The sequence below is a fragment of the Anser brachyrhynchus genome (genome assembly GCF_964034855.1).
Source record: "Anser brachyrhynchus genome assembly, chromosome: 3".
Lineage (NCBI taxonomy): Eukaryota > Metazoa > Chordata > Aves > Anseriformes > Anatidae > Anser > Anser brachyrhynchus.
The window spans coordinates 7,536,800-7,556,567 of NC_137696.1; the positions used below are offsets into that span (position 1 = coordinate 7,536,800).

At 51.4% G+C, this 19,768-nt stretch overlaps 1 protein-coding gene and 1 long non-coding RNA gene across 13 annotated transcripts in view; both read left to right on the forward strand.

The window, feature by feature from the left end:
* LOC308193349 overlaps positions 1-19,134 on the forward strand; it is a 21,714-nt gene extending 2,580 nt beyond the window's left edge. The window contains exons 1-2 of the long non-coding RNA XR_013949571.1: positions 1-999; positions 3,260-19,134. The exon at positions 1-999 is cut by the window's left edge and continues 2,580 nt beyond it. This is a non-coding gene — a long non-coding RNA (uncharacterized lncRNA). The remainder of the gene's footprint in view (positions 1,000-3,259) is intronic.
* The window catches only part of BCL11A (BCL11 transcription factor A), a 141,375-nt gene that overhangs the window by 89,297 nt on the left and 32,310 nt on the right, over positions 1-19,768 (forward strand). The gene's annotated exons all lie outside the window — the stretch shown is intronic.

Sequence of the window (19,768 nt, forward strand, 5' to 3'; positions counted from 1 at the left end):
TAGAGTGCTTAAATAATGCACCAGATTAAATTCGATGCATTGGTTTAGCTGGGTGTATTTTTAGATAGTTCAGAACTGTATAAATACCAAATCCACACATAATTCCGTAGACATTCAAAGGAAAATATTCCACTTGAAAATTTGACATCACATTGGTCTTGAGGATACGATTTGTTAATCTCATTTCCTTTCCCCCGTGCCTCCCAGTCCTGGAATATTGTGTATTCCCCGCCATCGCCTGCTAAGCAGACATTTGAGGTAACTTATAGACGCAAAAACGCTTTCTTATTGGCTTCCTACCCCCGCCCCCCCTTGCTGTTTTCAATGTACTAAAAGAGGAAAAAATATCCGAGGCAAACCCACATAACTGTAGCAAACTGTTTCTGAGCAAGTCATAATAATGAACAACACATGATCTGAAATGTGATCAGCAAACATACACTTATGCCAAGGAATTTTTGCCATTCACATACCGAGGTTCTGTAAATCAGTAAACCACGGCGGAGGAGCCCGCGCCGCGGTGAGGGGACGAGCAGGAGCAGGAGCAGGAGCAGGAGCATGAGTAGGAGCAGGAGCAGGAGAAGGAGCAGGAGAAAGGAGCAGGAGCAGGACCAGCAGCGCTGCTTGCTGCTGGGAAGTTTTCTCTCCTTCGCCTTCCTCCGCTCTCCTCTCCGAAACGCCGAGCTGATCAGCAGACCTTTTAAGTGTAAAAGTGTGGTTCGATACAGCTTCGAATTCAAAAGCAGGCAAAACGGTAGCAAAGGAATGAAATTTCACTGCAACATTTTTCACGTGATTTTCACCCCCCCCCCCCCCCCCATCTTATGCTGAACTGAAATGTAAATTATTTTCTGGTCCTAATTGGATTTAATTATTTCTTTAGGAGGGGGTGGGTGGAAGGGGGTGGGAATGGCGCACAGCTGTCCTAACAAAACAAAGGATCCAGAGAAACCTCACTTTCCCCCGTGGTGGCTAATGAACATTGCGGAGGATCTGCTGGTGAGCAAATGGAGCGCTGGGGGGACCTGGGGAAGGGGTGAGAGCCGGCTGGGCAGCTGGCAGGCCTGGCAAAAGGCTGCGCAGAATGGTGAAAGGGCACCTTAGGAAATGGCAATTTGTGGTTTCCTACTAATTTCTATAACTGCCCTGGTTTTTAGAGCACCAAGACCTCCCGTTGACTTAAATGGCTCTGCTCCGACAGCTCGGCACGGCCACGACACCCAGCCCAAACCCCACAGTGCTCACTGGCACGGCACTGGGAAGCACTGGCCGGTCTGGCAGGCAAAAAGGGGTCCAGATTTGAGACCTCTGCGGGTTTTTGTGTGTGTTTGGGCTCTCGCTGCCTCCAGGGCTTTGCCTGTAAATGCAGGGCCTGGTGTCCAGCAGTGGCGACGTCGAGGGAAGCGGCTGTTTCTGTGTAGGGTGATGGCACGCTGCACCTGCAGATCTCCAAGCGCCGTGCAGGCGGTAATGAATGTGACCACTAACATAATTTATGGCGCGATTCATTATTGGTATTGGAGGGACTGTATTCTTATTTTGTCATTTGCTGTTAAAATTAATACACTCCATGCTGGCTATAAAAGTGTATTTGCATTTAATTGCAAGTCAGAATGAATTAGTGGATATGATTTAAAACCGAGCTCACTTCTTGGAGAGAAGTCTTCAGTGGGGAAGGGCGAACGGCTCTGGGTCTGATTTCTCTGCTGGACGTGAGCTGGAGGGAGGAGGGGGCCGGCGGGGGCTCTGCTCCTTTCTTAATTCCTGAGGTTGCTTTCAGCGCAAAATGCCTTTGCCAGGAGGGGCTTAGGCAAAGTGGTCAAGCACATCTGCTCCTGGGAAGGTAGCGAGGAAAGGTTACTGGTGATAGGGCAGCAGCACAAAGGGAAAATTGTACACTGGAAGCATTAGTCTCCTCCGTGGTAGTGTGGCCAGACTGGTTTAGCAGACAGGATGATAGATGGCTTTGTCAAGGGTCCCAGGGTGTGCCCTGAACTTGAGGCACTTTGTTTATCTTGAATAGAAAGGGAAAAGCACAGACATAATCGATGTCTCGTTTTTTGAGGAGGGAGGAAGAGGCAGAGGAGGAGGAGGGGGAGGCAGCGCTGGGGCTGGCCATTAACAGATGAACTTGGCCCAGGCCCAGGTTTTGATGAGAGTGTCACAGCCCTGCAGCCTCAAGCCCTTTCAATATATGTATTTTTTTCATACCTGCTGACTGTACATCAAATGCTCCCAGGTCTTTTGGCTAAAGGCAAGAAGTGGGGGGGGAAGACGCAGCTCCATTTTTTCCCTCTGAACCAGTTGAGACCAGTCTCTTGGCCACGCACACAGGTTCTATCATCTTTCTTGGCTCGCTGTTGGGAAAAAAGAGTTGTCGTGATGCCAGTAACCTGAGGGCCCAGGACAAAAAAGGGTTTTGGTGTTCTGAGAGGCAAATTAAACTCCGAGTGTGTGAGAGCAGGAGGGGTGGGTGCGTGCGGGTGCGCTCGCGTTCGCGCCTCTGGGAGACTTCAGAAATAGCCAAAGTTAAAGTCCGTGCTGAAAAGCATCCCGACGGCAGTCCCCGTGTGGCTGGGGAAGGCGAAGCCAGGGGACAGACCCGGCGGTGTACAGGTGGTGGGGACTCTTCCCTACCTGCACACCCATGCCTGGGGTGGCTCCTGCCCGTGCCGATAACTTTACCCTGAAAAAAATTGAACGGAACCCCTAGTGCGCATTAAGCCTGGCGTGAAGGTGGTGGCTGTCTTTTCCCAGTGTGTTTCTAAAACCTTTTGGCCAGTCCAAGTGCGGCCACACCATCATGTTTTACTGATGGAGCCACGTGTCTTCCAGTTCCCCTCGCGTGCCGAGCTGCCTCGCCTGCTTGCAGCCTTCGCCCAGCTGGCGCATGCAGCATTGAGGGGCTGCCTTGTAGTGCGGGGCTGGGCAGGAGCAGGAAAAAAAGGGGAGATTTTACTGTCTTTTCGTTGTTTTTTAAAGTCACTTGTTTCGCAAGGGTAGGGTTTGGCAGGGAGGTGATAAATGGGGCTGGGGCAGCCGTGAGCACCCGCTCACAACTTCCTGAGGGCTGCGGGGCGGCGTTTGCCCCGGTGCCAAGCGCCAAACAGTCCCGAATTCGTGTGTGTTTTTTCTTTTTAATTTAATTTTATTTTTAGGTTTGTGACTCCGCTGCCTGTTTCTGACAGTTGTTCAGCTACTTACTAGTCTTGGCAGGAGGCTGAGTCTGTAACATCTTGACATTTTTGCTTTTTAACAGGCCAGTCTCATCGTGCTGGAACAAACAGCAGCTTAACTGAATTTCACTGTAGCTGATTTGAATAACGTGTACTCTGGTCAAACAAGAAACTTCGCAAAGGAAGATCTCGGCGCCGTGTTTTCCATCCTGCTGGCACCGGGTGGATTTCCAAGTGCAAAGAAATGGCACAAGTGGGAAAGCACAGGCTTTCCCCGTCCCGAGGGGAGGTGTTGTCAAAGAGGCAGAGGGCAGGTAGGAGTGGGTCACCCTCCTGTCCTGCGTGCCTTCCCGGGGCTGCAGCAGCAGGAACCTCGCTTGGCACTTGAGGCTCCGTCCCACGTGGCCGTCCCTGCTGCAGAGCGGGTGAGGAAGCGCAGGGTGTCCAGGTCTGGGATTCCTCAGTTCCTCCCCGTCATTCGTAACGTGGCGGTTTAAAGATCCCAGCCTTGTTTCCGCTTCTTCCCCCTTTGCATTTTTAGCTTGTAGTTAATTACGTGCGGTGCACTGAACTCGGCTTTGTGGGAGAAAAGTACAAAGGCTGGGAAGAAGTTGTGGGATACAGCTCCAAGGCTTTGTGTGCCAGTGCTCTGGTTCTGGAAACCTCCCTTATGAAACTGGTTCTCCTCTTGATCTCCAAGGTGCATGTCAAACCGTAATTGGTGTGACTGCAAACTTCCCAGCTACTTGGCACCCCTGTATTTTTCCCAGGCCCTTGACTATGCATGTGCGCAGCTCTCCCTGCGCACAGGGCTCCCTGTTATCTGATGATCCAAGTATTTCCCTGCGTGGCATCCATTACACAAGGACCCGAGCACCTCGGAGACGTTCCTGAACACGAGGGGTCTGCCCCACTTCTTTGGCCTCTCCGTCTCTCGCCCCGCATTCGAGCTCTGCAGGGATGCGGGCACTGGGTCTGGGGGCTGCGTGTGTGGCCAAGGGATGTTGAATGCCCTGTCCCTTGGGGAAACCCACCCGCTAAATCTTCAGAGGTGTTGTGAGCTTCTCCACCTTGGGGTAAAGGGCATCAGGAGCCATTGGGAGTTAGGTCCAAGAGACAAGCCGATAACCTTTGGGTCAAGTACCTGTGTCTCAAGAGTCCACTCTAAATATCGCATGGTGCAAACAATGGGGCTGTAACGGGGCTGCAACGAAAAGTCTACGGCAGAGCGGCCGGCTGTCCAGGAGACTGCAGGGCAAGCGGTGTATTTTTTCTACTTCAGACCGAAACATCGACTCAGAATGAGAGTTGTGGACTAGCGACAATTTACAGTTTTCTCAGCACTAAGTAATCGAGCACGTAAGGAGGAGTTTGCAGTGTGGAGATGAGTGCGGGGAGTTCGGGACGCCACAGTGAATCAGATGCGTTATAGGTCAGCCCTTTATTTGTTTCATCACGACTTTTACACAGTTGTCATGTAATTTATGGCTGCTTTTGCGTTGTCAAACATTTTCATTGCAGCTTCTTCTTAACACACTCCTGACACAAACACGGCTGCTTTAAAGGCACTGTATTGTTTCATAATCTGAGAGGAGGACTATAAACCATCAAATTACACTATCTTCAGGCTAATCTAAATGCACTACAGATTGAAATCAGAGCTCATTTGTCCCTGATGCAAATTATTAAGTTCTAATTATAAATATCCATTTAATTACCCCATACATTTTTATTCTGCAGACCCTTCTCAGCAATTCTGTCTGAGATACAGTAGATGTATAGGAGAAAATCTGCAGTAATTAATGTGCATTTCCTAAATAATAAAGAACAAACACGAGCCACTTTGTTCATGGATGACATATCTGCGCACACATTTTTAGCTGTCCGTGTCGTGGCATCAGACACTGCATGCTAATTTAAAAAATAAATGGAAAAGACAAAAATCGAAAGTTTAGGGGGAAATTTCTTTTTTCTTTCTGTTTGTGGGGAGAGTTGTCCTGCTGTCCCCACAAACCAAAATGTGTCCTGTGGCAGATCGGAGGGGGCTGTTTTCTGCCAGCCTCTCCAACTTGCCGGTTTCATGCTCGACAGCATCCGAGCCGGCTGAGAAAGCCTCTTGGAGCAGTGGCAGGGGTTGCTTGCTTTTCCCTCCCCTGTGCTCATGTCGGCTGTGGGAGGGCATCCACCAGGGCAGATCCCGCTCCGAAATCCCCCTGTGTAAGTGCAGCAGCTCCCTGCAGCCCTGGGAATTTCTGGATAGGCACAGTGGTGCGGGGAGATGGGGATCAGCCCCATTAGGGTTATTTATGCCCAGGTTAACAAAGAGCCTGAGCTGGCGTGGCCTGAAGCCGAGGGAAGAGCCCGGTGAATGTGGCAGGCAGCGCTTCGAGCCCAGATGAAGCCAATGTCCATCAAAATCCCCAGAGCAGTGTGTGCATGTGCCCATATACACATCTGGGGTAAAAATCCAACTGCATGGGTGTTCACATGAGTGCCACCATGGGCTTCCTTTCACTCAAGAGTTAGACCCGTATTTGTATCTGCTGTTGGGATGATAAAGTAGGCCTTCTCCAAAGGAGGCTTGGGTGGTTTCGGCAATGCTAAACACAAATTTGCTTGGAATTTTCTCAGACATATATTCTGCTAAAACTGCATTCATTTGGTCATTTAGGAAGACGAGTGGCTGCAGCAGTCTCCTCAGTTCCCAAGTCACTTTATCCTTGTTTATTGCAATCAGATTATCCTAAACTTTGTTTTATGGTCACAGGACGCTAGGAAGAAAATCACAGAAGTGTGAAAAGTGCTGGAAGGAGCTTAAGGACCTTCTTATAAAGAAAATAAACTGCACCCAAGCCTGATTTCCTAAATAAGGAATAATTGCCTTAGCTTTTCTGAAGGCAGTATCTGCTTTGGAAAGAACAGCCTGTCTTTCCTATGTTTTGTTTCCTTTTTTTTTTTTTTTTCAAACTTGCACCCCAGTTATTGTACTGCTTTGAAACACGGTTTTTATTGTGATTCCTCCGTAGTGCAGTCACCGTGCAGATAATCCCCTGCTTGAGATTTTGCATCTTGTCGTATCTGTTATGCAGAAACTCCGAACACCGCCTAACCCAGAGTCAAACAATGAGCAAGCCACGCCGCAGGCGTGTCAGCGCTTCAGTTCCCGCATGGTGTGCTCTACCTGAACAGCTGAGCCTGTCTGCCTTCACGTCCTTACTGTGCCCAGTGGGAAGTGAGCTACACACCACAAACGCTAGCGTTTCATAGCTCTGTAGTCTTTTCCTATCCATGATTATTATTATTATTATTATTATTGCTACTATTGCATGGTGCAAACGTGTTGGTCGCTGTATTGTTAATGTTGGGTAGGGTGCTCCCGCTAGGACAGTCTGGGCTCACTAATGGGGTCGCAGGTGTCACAACGTGATGTATGGATTATGTTTACCGTGGCATGTTCTGTTTGTGAACGTGGCTGGGAGAGGGGAGCAGATGATGAATGAAGATGCTCCACAGTTTCCCACTCATCCCTGTGGTCTCAGGCCTCCAAAACAGGAAAGAGCTTCTCATAGTGGTGAGGTGTTTAAGTGTCCATAATGGACTTCAAATTTGAGGTGTAGGGCTGAACTTTAAGATGCTGCAGTCCGCTACTTGGGCATTCTTGCTTCAAGCTCTTAGGTAACCCAGCTAAACTGTGTGGTGTTTGTGGTGAAAACCTTGCAAGTGTACGAGCCATCCAGTTACGTCCTTTGCTTGGCAGGAATACCAGCCTGGGTTTCATCTGTGGGCCTCCCTCCATGTCTCACCCGGCTGGTCTGCATCACCAAAATGCAAACACCCAAATGTGTGTGCTGTTGGGAACCCCGCCGACGGGTGCGTTCAGAGGACTTCCTTTTGCTCTGGGATTGGAGAAGGCGGCCGAGGAGAGCATCTTGCTATTTCTCCAGCGGGTCCTGCTTTGCCTTTCCCTGCTGTGCATCCACTGAAACGGACAACTGTGGTCTCTGTGCAGTTAGTTCTTGCTTATTTTATCTCCTGGAAGAAACGAAGTCCAACAGGCTTTTACCCACCGAGCCTACAGAGAAAACAGCCAGGCAATTTTTGTTTCAATCTACGTGTCTCTCCGGAGCGCTAGTTCCAGAGACTGATCAATAGGTTTTATTGTAGACCTCACTGTCTCTAAAAGCACCGTGACCTTATCCCAACTAAAAATAGCACTTGCACTTGCTGCCTGCAGAACCTTGACCTGTGAAAACCCATTTGGAGCACAACCGGCAAATGTGGGCAGCCGTGCATCCGAGGCAAGCGCGTGCTGGCACGTCTGGGAAAAGGCTGCCCGCTGCCTGTGTTGGACATGGATGCGAGGAAGGAGAGGGGGATGCTCTGGCAGCATCCCTTCCCATGGGACATGGCTCCGCTGTTTCCGCTGGGAGAGCTGCTTGGGGAAGTGCTGGTGTCTGAAGCATTTTCTGTTTCTAAATTGTTCTCAAGGTAGGACAGAGGAAGGCTGCCTCCGTAAAGCAGCAGGTGGTCAGCGGGTGCTTCCTACTGGCAGCGTGATGCTCAGAAAGGGATGGTGGAAAAGCCTGCCAGAGGACAGCCTTCTTTCACGCGTGTGTCCCCAGTCATAAAGGGCTTGCTTGGTGCCCTCAACGCACACGAAGGGACACCAGGAGGGGAGGTGGAAGGGAGCTCTGCCCAGTCCCTCCCTGGGCTACCTGCTGAGGGTTAAACAGCATCCCAGTGGGAACGGTCTGGTGGGGGGAGAACAATATTGCAGGGCTATAAAGGGTGGCATTTTGTTCTGCTAACAAAAGCCACGACTATTGTTGCCGCCTGACTTGAAAGAGGTCTCTGGTGGTATTAGTGCAGCTAATTGCAAATGGACTGGGTGTGCGGCGGGGCTGGCACTGGCACTGGGATTGGGAATGGGACTGGGGCTGGCACTGGGGCTGGCACTGGGGCTGGCACTGGGGCTGGGACTGGGACTGGGGCTGGGGCTGGGGCTGGGGCTGGCCAGCCCGGGCTGTTCCCAGGCACCAGTTCCTCTTTGGTTACACAAAATGTCCACTCCGGCTCCCCTAATGCGCAGGCTATTATTAGCCAGTGTCACTCAGTTATCTGAGAGTGGCGCTTTTAGCTGCCATCTAAGTGCCTGACACTTGGGTTTACAGCAGATTAAATTAAATTTTAGGCTGGTTTGGCTTTACTGGAAGTAGACAAAAGAAGCAGCTGGTGTGGAAATGTAATCTGGCACCGGCGAGGATGGGGAGCCCTTGCTGGTTTTCCACTCCTCCCCTTCCCATGGAGGGTCTCCATGTGCAGGTGACTATTCGGGGATTAGGTTCATAAAACCAGGAGGAAGAGTGTGCACTGGTGTCCCCAGCGTCGTGGCTGGCCGTGTCCCTTCCAGCCAGAGCGGTCGCTGTGACAGAGGGTGTTTCACGTGTGGCGAGCGAGCGCACAAAAACAGTGCTCGTCCCTTCTGTGGTGATCTTAGTCTGCCTGTCCTCGGTGCAAAGCATGGGATAAATAGTATTTACTTACTGATCAGTTCGTTGGTGCAATCCGTTTCGTAGGCTTCCAGGCGCGTTTCTGTCAATTATTTTTGGCTAAAAAGTGACAGGCCTACAGGAAGACTCTGCTAAAGTACGTTCTGCCCTAAAAACACATCAGGTGAAAGCTGGCTGGTCCTCCAGCGCGGGTCCTGGAGCCTTCCTCCGGGTGTGAGGACACCAGGGGGGTCCAGCACTTCACTATGGGATCTGGCGTTGATACCATCAGGGGCTGATGGCACAGATGGGCTGGAAGTGGCCCTGCAGGCATCAGCTCGTGGGTGTATGTCAGGGAGGATGGAGGCATGGCATGTCCTCTGTAGGTTCAGAAATCAGTCAGAGGTGTGATCACCTGAAAAACTAACCATTTCTGCAGGTTCGTTGGCATGAGTGATGGTCACGCCAAGTGGAAGAGTATGGGGAGAGGGGCTTCCAGACAGGGTCTGTATCAGAGACCGAGTTCTTCTGGGCCAGTTATTGATGGAAAAAAGACCCAGTAGGAGACATCTCTCTGACATCCTCTGCTTGAAGGGCGTTCTTAGACATCAGATCTAATATTGCCTCTATCTATCTCTAAAGTTAGATTGATAGGGATCAAAGACACCTCGCAAGATCAAGATGCAGCTGGACCTGCTCCAAAACTGCTTTCTTAATAACCTTCTTCAAGAAGGGAAGGGTAGAGGCTGGCTGGCCAATAATAGGCAAGGCCACTAATGTCAGGAGATTTTTTTCTCTTTAGCAGGCTGATAGTGTTCCAGGGTGGCTGGCACCTTGCCCTCCTGACGGCAGACATCAGCCCAACCGTATCCACATCCCGCAGTGGTGGGGATCCTTCCCGAGGCAGGAGTGCAAGGTGCAGCTTGGTGCGGGTGGGATGCACCGCTTCGCACGTTGCGTTGAGGCAAAGCGGGGGGAGTGAGCAGGAACAGGCAGGTATTAAAAAAGGCCAAATTAAAGTGAAATCCTCTTGGATTTATTGGTAGTTTTTCTTAGGGTTTTTAGTTCAATGACTGGCAGAAGGAAATGTCATTTGTCCTGTATATCATGGCATCAGTTTGCCTACTTTGAGGCCAATTGACACCTTCACCTAAGGACAGAAAGTTGTGCAGGGGAGTTACTTGCTCAGATTTCTGTGTGATATATTGCTAGTGAAAGTTACAGCTCTGCCTGTCTAGGATTGCCCAGACACATCTCATCTTGGAAAGCAGCAGAAAGGTGGAGGCTGAACATCCTGTTTTGGGGGCGGGATGCCACACTGCACCGTGGAGAGGCAAGGAGACACTTTCACACCTTCTCCCCCTGCACCTGGCCAGGTCCGTTGCAGGTAATTGCTGCCGAGGGCGACCTCACGTTGTGAGCTTGTGGGGGCCGAGCCACGCGGCGTATGGTGCCGGTGTGCTGGTGTGCTTCGCCTTGACTCCTCCATCGCTGCCCAGCTACACCCCGCTCGTTATTGTACTTCCCATTTAATTGCCTCCCAGCGTGGGATTGACTTCTGCAGCTGTGGTTTGTTTGTGTGCAGGGTGCATTTCAGGGCAGTGTGTGGGTGCTGTCCGGGTGCCTCCACACCTAAGGGAGGACGGATGGTCTTGCATGGGTTGGGAGACCCACCAAGCCCCAGCTCTGGAGCCAGCGTTTTCTTGGGCAAAGAGCAAAATGGAAACAGCTTCGGTTTCGCTGCCTAGCCCTGCTTTTGGATTCAGACAGATCATCCCATTAAATTTGTCATCTTTTTGATGTGGGGTTGGCACAGTGGCAGGAGACTGACACAGCTGCTCCAGGAGCCTCAGCACAGGAGGTCACTTCTCCCCTTGCAGCCTCGGGCCATGTAGGCTGGGAGTGTAGCCCCAAGTTTTGTTCCTGGTGCTGCTCCTAATTCACCGGGGGGCCTTGGGAGGGTCACAAATAAGGCAGCTCAGCATGGTGTTGGTTTTGCTGTGGGAAGTGTGGGATTTGGTCTCTGAGTTTCAGCATGTGGCAGTGTGTTCCATCTGAAAAATGAGAATTTTTAGCAGGTAGTAGTTGCACTGGAAAGTGTGGTGTGGTGGAGGTGCACCTGGGGGTGAATACAGGAGCAGCTTTGGCTGGCAAAAAGAGAAGAGAAATTCAGAAAACTTTTGGTCACTGCACCAAAATCTAAACACCTTTCCTTTTATTTCCATGCAGTTCTTCCCCTGGACTTTCTGTTTGGAAGCCAAATGGGAAATGCTCTTTAAGCCTTGCACTAATTATAATGTGTACCTCACATGAAGGTTTTTAGGTTTAAATTATGAATGACTGCACAACAGTCTGACAGCCTCGCTGAAAAATGGTTGCCTGCTCGCATTATCTTCTTCAGAGCGGTGTCATGTCAGGATCGCTTGCTGTGTGCAGGTCTGTGGTTGCGTATAGATCTCTGGGCACATCTCTAAGTGTCCTTCATCTCTAGGTGGCTGGCCAACAGGAATTTTGTGCTAAGCAGGTGACATATCTCAGAATCTTCATTGCCCCAACCCACCAACAGGCAGTGTTGCTTTGAGATGGGTGTCACTGCCGACAGCCCCCTTTTTGGGGTGTTGCATGCCTCTGGCAGTCAGGGGAGGGACTGGTTGGTGTCTGGGGCCATGGGGCTGTGGGCTCGGTGCTGCTGCTCTTTCTAAGAAGCTCGTGGAAACCCAGTTTTTGATTCCCCAACTCTTGAATTTGCATTAGCTGTTAGGGCTACAATATGTAATGCGGTCACAGTCAAATAGTGTTTGCATAATTCACACCTCATGTCTGATGGGAGAAAAAGTGAAGCATTTCCTTAAATTAACAAAAACCTGTAATTATTTTTTTCTAAATGTTGAAATTGGAGAGAAAGGCATCTCCCTGAATTTTATTATTTGTATAATTTGTTTTTGCTGTTGTTTCAGAATAATTTCATCATGTGTTTGCTAGGAACTGGCAGCATCTGCTAATTTTCAGAGCAATCATAATGCTGGTGACATAATAAGTTGAGGCCAGAAGTGGGTCCAACACCTTATTTGCAAGTATTCAGATTTATTTTGGTGCTGTGCTTCTCTGCTCGCAGAGGGCTACGGCATTCAGCATAATACGGGTACGGAGGAGATTTGGCCCTAAGCAATCGTTTCTGCTGCGTTAGGGTCAGATTGCGGAGCCCTTACTCATCCCGGGAAGTATTTATTAACCTTCATGGAACAATGGCTGTAATGAGATTACCTGGGTAAGTGCTTAGCTGTTGGAAAGGAAGCTTCAGGACCTGGACCCACGGGCATTTTAGGAAAGGCGAGGAGGGCAGTTGGCTCTGCCGGCTGCTTTCTGACCAGTGCTGGGCTCGGCTGGGTGGCCGGGAGTTCACGCTTGCACCCTCTGAAGCAGTGCTTCAGCTCTGTCTTGTCTTTCCTGGATTAGCCACGTTAAGAAGGGGGAAAAAAAAGAAAAAGAAAAAAAAACAACACAGCGTCTGAGTGATGTGAACAAAGTAATTGACTATCAGTATCAAGAATTACTGCAAAACCATGCAGGGGACAAGTCAGAACAGACCTTCGCAGAACTCGGCAACAAAGAGCGGCTCAAACACACCCTTAAGTCTAGCGAGCTGTAAATTGAGCTCGAGTGGGACGGAGTACTTCTGGGCTTTGTGGACGTTTTTGTGTCTGCTCCGAGTGATTCAGTACCACACATGATGTGACTTTGGTCTCCAAAAAGAAGCAGCAATTGCCGGGCTCTGCTGAGCACCCGGAGCAGCGGTTAGTACCGGTCTACGGCAAAGTGGCTTTCGTCCTCACAAGCCAGCAGCAATTTCAGTGATTCCCACCTCATTTTCCCATCCAGCTGTATGTACTTCTTTAAAAAAAAAATATGCAGGGAGGTGGAACGACTGCTCGGTCATCTTTTTGTGGCTGTTTTTCACACTAGGGAGAAGCAAAGACAGGGGATCTTGTACCATGTGAGCGCACTGATCTTTCTATCAGGAGCTCCACACCCATTTCTTCCTACAGGTTAGAGACACATTTTTGGCACTGGGCACAGTAAGCGTTCCAACATGTTTTTAATCTGCAGCTCTCGCATCTGTAAAGGTCTGGTGTCGTGGCTCTGGCTGTATGCACATATTTCAAGGTACCTGAGCGGTGCAAAATGCAGAATGTGGGTAAAATACGGTGGCATGGATTTAATCTGTTGGTGGTAGTTTGTTCTTTCGTTGTTCCGCCTGTCCTTCGGTGATGCTTTGTGTGTTCTCAGCTTTTTCCCCATGACACTGGATGCCTCTTGTAGATTTCTAGGGATCTCGCAAGAGGCTACTAATAGCCCCTTCTGATACTTCCTGCATTTATTCCTAAATGCTGCGAGCTGTCAGCTGCATTTGCAAGGAGTGCAAAGTGAAATGCCTTCAGTTGTTCAGTTCCTAATCAGAGTGAGCTTAAATGATGAAACGCACTGCCAAAATCCGCTGAACTCTTTCTGTTGACTTGGGTGTTGGAGCGGGCTCCAGATCCTGATTTCATTCCTTCTCCGTTTGCCTGAGACACCAAGTGTGCCAACTTAAGGGTTTTTTTCCCCCTCTTGTCTGGATGGCATTGCCAGAGCCCTTCCTCAACCGGCTTTGCGTAGCGCTGGCTGGTATTGCGGCCCTGCTGTGTGCTGCCACAGCCCACTGCAGTTCTCAGATGCTGTCTGCTGCGGGCAGGGACGAGCGGAGGGTGCCAGGGGACCCCCTGGTCACCGTGTGCAGGCAGTGATGCTCTCAACACTGGCCAAGCATCCCGACTTGTCTCCTTCAGTGTTTCTCTCAATCCAGTGAGCTGTGAGCGGTGCTGGTGGCGGGGAGGAGGGAGGAGGAGATGGATTATCCCTCCCTGGCTCTGGGCAGATTCAGCAGTTGCCCTTGGTCCTTTCACCTCCTTGGGGCCGTGTAAGGGTTACAGCATTTTTGACATTTCCCCAAGTGTCAGCATTCGGAGCGCCATTACGAAGAGACGAGATGAATGACCAAAACGTGGGGGCAAAATAAATTAGACAGTTCAGAAGCTGCAAACAAGTCATTTACTAAGAATAACGAAAGCTTGCAGTTGCAAGGCGGTCCATCCTCCAGTCCATTTCGGTGATGTTTATAAATCAGGATAACAAAAAGTGAGCCCTTATTAGGCCCGTGTGACATTAAAGGTGCGTTCAGCTTCAAAGCGTGGCGCTGGCCGCTATAAAACCAGGCTGACGATCGCTGGGTGGATGATGACAGCCGGGCTGCTCCTCTGGGGTCGCCATGCCCCGAGAGGGGCTGACCAGCTTGGCCACTTCACATGGGTGGAAGCATCACCAGCTCATGTTAGTGCTGCTTCTTGGGAGCTTCACCTTCTCCTTAGGCTCCTGTTTCTCCCTGTTTAAGGCTATCTATGGCTCTGCTCCCTGATGCGCTGCCCCTTATTCCTTCCCCATGCCCCCCTGCTTCTTGTGGACCAGCCGCTGTGGTACCCGGCTGTCTCCATCCCATGCTGCCACCTCCGTCCCACCTGTCCCCTGTGCTCAGGCTGCCCCGGCGAGCGGGTCCGTAGGGTCCTTGGCCACACCGATGCCCTTCTGATGATCCACTTCATTTCTTGCGCTCAGGAAAACGTAGCGGGCTGAGGTAGGTGCTCCTAAGTGAGCGGTGCTATATTACCACACATAAATGTCACGTTAATGGAACGTTATAACCCAAAGACGCTCATAGATCACTCTAACCATTTTAGGCATATGTTCCGCTTCTGCCACCTGCTCTCCACCCATTTGTTTGTGTTTGGGACGGGAAGGCCACTGCCTGCAGGGCCAGGAGAGGACGGGCAGGTGCTGAGGGCGCGAGGGCAGTGCGGGTGCCTCCTCCCGCAGAGCCCGGCTCCACCTTCCCACCCTTGCCCTGCTGGAAAACGTGCCCAGCCAGCGGGAATCAGCAGGGCGTGCCACAGCTCCGGTTTGAGAGGGCGTTGATGGAAAGCGAAGACTTATCTGAGCTGGCTCAACACCTTCTGAAGGTCTGGTGTGGGCGAGGGGGCGTCCAAATCTTTGGTACAGCCAAAAGCCCACGGTGCCACCGCTGCACCAGCTTGCTGGATCGCGCCATGTAACGCGGTCGCACAATGGGCCTTTAAATCCTAGTCAAGAAGGCAGACAATGGAAGGTCAGAGTTTAAAAGAGAAAGTGTGCCTCAGACTGATGTAATTCCCCTTCTCCCCCCTTTTCTTCGTGCGAATCCTTTGATATTTGAGCAGGGAAATCCTCTTTATCAGGAAACTCCACCTCCTCTTATCTTAGACTCCCTTGGAAATGCTATCTGCTCTCCTGTGCTTCGTGCCGTCCAGCCTGGGCTGCTGGGAAGCCTCTCCACACCGGCACACTTCCCTCCTCTTCATCCCATTTTGTGGGCACAGCAAGGCTCGAGGCTTGCACGGGGGGCTGGCTTGCAGCGAATGCCCTCTGGCTAATGACCCCCAGGGGAGCTTACAAATGCAGAGGTTCGCTCTCTGGTCTCTCCCCTGCGCTCAGCCAGCATGTAGATGGGGACAGCCTCCCCTTGGAGGCGGAGGAGCCAGAGGAGGCCATGGCCACCGGAGAAGAGGCAAGGACAGGAAAGCCCCGCAGTGGTCGCCGGTTTCTGCCCCTGCTAGAGGAGCCATCACCTATTTTGCATGTCAGTGCTATGCACGCCGTTGTGTGCTGCACCGCCGGGGCACATGTGCTGTGCAGAGGAGCCAGCCTCGACACCTTGTGAGGCTGCCCTTGGTGACAGTGGCTATCAAGTGACAGGTGCATGAGGTGCAGATGGTGAAGCCTGCCCACGTTTGCGATTCAGCGTAGTGAATAGAGATCTGCCTCGGGTACTTGTTCTGTGCAACAACCTTTTTTGTAACAGATAAGACTAGCCACGCTGGTGCAGAGCAGAAGTTGGTCCGGACCAGTTTCCTGTTCCTGGCCTGGCCGGTGCAGCGTCCTTGCAAGAGCAGAAGAAACAAAGCAGGTGGGGGATTGCCTTCCCCTGCTGTGCTCTCCTGTCTTTCCTGCGGCATCACGGCCTTGGTCCATCCCCGGTTCTCCCTTGAGGTTACACCCATCTGCTCTGCTTACCTGCGTGTGTTTTGCCTGAAACGGGGCTTGGGAGGTTGTACGGCGCTGATTATTGCATCAGATAATTTGTGTTTCTTAACCTCCGTGCAACATGCCCCAGTAAAACTTGTTAGCGCTCTTCACTTGCTATAATCAACAACTGCAAAGCTGGAAAAAGGAAGCGTCCCTCGGTGCGTGCTGAAAGCTGCTGGGCATCTCTGCAGGCCTCTGGAGCTCTGGAGACCAAAGAGCTTCTGTTCTTCTGCTCCGTGGAAAATCAGATCTCTGCTTTCCCCCGAGCTGTCCTGAGTTACAGAGGAGCCAGCTCCTCTTCCACACCAGCAGTTCTCCACCTGCTGCACCTCCACTGATTCCACCAGTATTCATATTTGCTTATGGAGGGGAGCGCAGAGATGTGCCTAATGCATTTTTTTGCAGCTTGCCATTCCTTCCAGCCCACATCTGTGCACCCGCACTGTCAACTTGTTACAGCCTGGAAATTGGCATGGCTGGGAGGAGACGGTGTCCGTGACATGGTGCAACGTGTGAGGAAATGCTGCTGGTGCTTGGGCAGTTCATGCATATTCTTACAGCCTTCAGTTTTGACCCAGATTAGAGCTTCGTTAGCTTAAAATAACAAAAAGGGAACTGTCAGAATCAGAGCTAAAATATTAGCATGATGAACCACGTTACCAGGTAGCCATTAGCACTTTATGTCCGTGTGAATAGCATCTGTGAGTGTTTTATTCGTGACAGAGCAGGGAGGCTGGTCAGAAAACGGCATTCATTTCCAAACAGGCACTTTGTTTTAATTGCAATCCTGTCCTGTCGGCACTCGTCGGAGAATGCATCTTTGGGGAGCAGGGTGAGCTGCGGGCTGCAGAGGAAAAGGAAGGAAAGGGGAGAATTGGCTAATGCTCTGGGAGCTCCTGGGTGGCCCTGAGATGCTGCAGGGGTGGTGGTGGCCACGGCTCAGGTGTTTTCCATCTTGAAGGAGTTAGAAGAGACCGTCCATAGCTTGGTGGGTGTGGGACAGTTTGCAGAGGAGAAGAGATCTGCAGGGGCATGTACACTTGGTGCCCGCAGCAGAAGCTGGCCCAAGGGCATGGAGAGCAAAGCAGAAAGACAGAGCAGGGCCTTTTGCTTTGGAAAGATTGGACGTAACAGCGATAACACAGGAGATTTGTGCGGACCCCTTAGAGTGGAGGAGGGCAGGTTGTGGTGTTTGTGCCGCAGAAATTCAGGAAAATCCTTTGGGGTTTGTTGGCAGTGTCAGTGGTGCTGGAGGGGCCAGGTACCACTGCCCGCAGTGATGCCCAAGGATGACAACCTGCTGACTGCGAAGGCTGACGATGCCTCCCGCACCACTTGAACCTCGTGGTCTTCCCAATAAACCAAAAAGCCAGTGCAGTCCATTTTTATTTCCATCCTCCTCCCCTCCCATTGCGTGGGGAAGCTCCACATGCTCTCCATCATCCTGCTTCTGCCAGCCTTGAGGTCCTCTCGAAAGCCACGTGTCGTGGCTGGCTCACACATACCCTTCCAGGCTGCATCCCTTGAAAAACGCACGGTACGGGTGTTTGTCTCACAGCAACCCTCAGCCCTTCTCGTTTGTGGAAATGTCAGAGCCTGTGTCGTTATCGACTGCGCGGCTGGGTCTCCGTGTCTCACCGCTGTGCAGAGGCTGGCCGGGGGCGAAGCCTTTCTTCCAGCCCCTCGTGCCCACCCCGCATCCTCAGCGTGTTTTCCAGCCCGTGCGTCGATGAACACGAGTTGCTGCTATTTTTTATTTATGTAAGGTTTTTGGTAGACAGCCCTCGGGCAGGCGGCATTTCAGGTCGGTTCTCTGCGATGAATACGTGCTCAGCAGTTGCTCAACTGCTTTTGTTTGTGAAACACGGATTTTGGGTTTCTGGCGAGTTTTGCCTGCGTGCGTGCATGGGTCCGCGCGGCTGCTGCCTTGACTCGTACAGGCAGGGACATCAGGGCCCACAGAGCCCGAATGCCGCAGAAGTCTCCACATGGGGTGCAAAACGTGCCTGTGGTGCTTCAACTTTTCGTCCTTCCTTCCTTTCCTCCTTCCTTCCTGCAGAAAATAGAATAGCGCTGGCACTCGTAACATGGTGTCTTGCTCTTTTCTTCTGGGAGCGCGAGGTTAATGGGAAAAACATGGCCCGGACGCTGCTCCTCAGCCCTACAAATCTGTTTGTTTGTTTTTCCCCCTCCACCCCAGCGCGGCGCGAGGACGGTCCCCACATGGCTTCGGCCATGTGTTCGGGATGCTCGCGGCCTCGCAAGACGGTAGCGGGGTTTGTGCCTGGGCAGATCCATGGGACGGGTCCGACATCCCGGGACCGTGTCTCCCAGCGCTGCAGGCTCGCCCCGGCTGCTCTCCCCTCGACGGCCACGGTTTTTAACCGTGTGAAAGAGCCAAAGCCCTTCGTTGGGTTTTGGCTTCTTCAGCTCTAACATAAGCAGCTTTAATCAACATAAACACTTGCAGTCAGTGTAGGTTTCTGTGTTTAATAAAGGGTGAGGGTTTTTTTCCTCCCTTTCCTTTCTTTTCTTCTTTCTTTTCATCCCTTATTTTGCATTCTGCTGCGCTCAATGAGCGTTTAATCCCTGCCCTTCTGTCTGTTGAGATATTATGTTTTTTTAATAGTGCTTGTTTATGACTAAGGTCAAAGACTATTTCAGAACAAAAATTAGACTTAGTTCATAATTGAGTACATATGTATGTTACTGTTTATTTTTATAGTTTGCTAATTTATTTTTAAACAGCTCAGTTGAGCCAACATGTTTATAGGTCTGTTTATCACATGTCTTGCCAGTCGGAGTGCTAAAAGACACATGCTTTTCAATAGCACAGATCCGGAGTTAAATTAGATAATACCGTCAGGTAGCAATTTAATTACATTAATTGAATGTTTAGGTTGAAATGTAGTTTTGCAAAGGCTATAATGGAATACATTTATAAGTGTCTGTGAATAAATCTTGGCATTTAAAATGTTATTCGAGCCTGCTGACGGAGAAATGGAGCTCTATCGAGTGTTTTTGTGAGGGGAGCAGGTCGCTGGTGTCACCGGTGCCCGAAGTGCGGCTTCACCAAGTGCCAGCAAAGGTGCCAGCGCCTTCCTCTCCGCGGGCACTGCAGGGAAATGCGGCGCTCAAAGGGGAGAAAACACCGCTTTGTGTTAAAGCAAAGGTCACCAGCACCGGCCTGGCCAGCTGCAGCTTGGGCTCGGGCCAAGGGCACGGAGAACAAAGCCTCCGAGTCGTTTCCTTGTTGCCTTGTCCTCCCTCCCACAGCCTCCGGCCGCTTGGGACTTGGTCTCAGACTGGGAGCGAGAATAACTCAAGCAGACAAGGATCACTGTGGGGGGACCTGCCTCGAGGGGCTCGGGCAGTTTCCAGCCCTGATGACTGTGGCATTGAAGCAGGGCCAACCCTTGCTGCATCCTTCCCCAGCGAGCTCTGCCCTGGCCCATGGTGTGCTGATGCTTGATGCTGCATTCGGCCACTGAGTGTCTTTCGGCTGGGGCTGTAATCATCCCTTCCCGCGGCAGATGGCCGTGAGTTATTTGCACATCAGAGCCTGATCCTGTGCGCCGGGGTTGGAGGGCAGCATTACACCTCTCGCTCAGGTGAGGGGAGTGTTTGCGCAGGAGAGGCGCAGCACGGGGAGGAGAAACACCCGCCCATACGAGCCCTGATGGTGAGATAAGGGCTGGTGCGAGCCTGTGCTGGTGCTCTCCGGAGGGCAGAGGGCTGTGCACGAGCCCACGTGGAGAAGATGTTTGTCCAGCTGAAGCCAAGCCCTCTTGCTCACGCACCCGACGAGTGATTTCCCCAGCCTGGCAGCTGCTGGTCTGGATTTTACCTGCGGGCTCTGACCGTGTGCTGCCAGCCCCAGCCGGCATTGCCACCAGGACAGCCGGGGACCTGGCACGCCACTGTGGGAAAGCAGCTCTGGTTGGGTGCGGT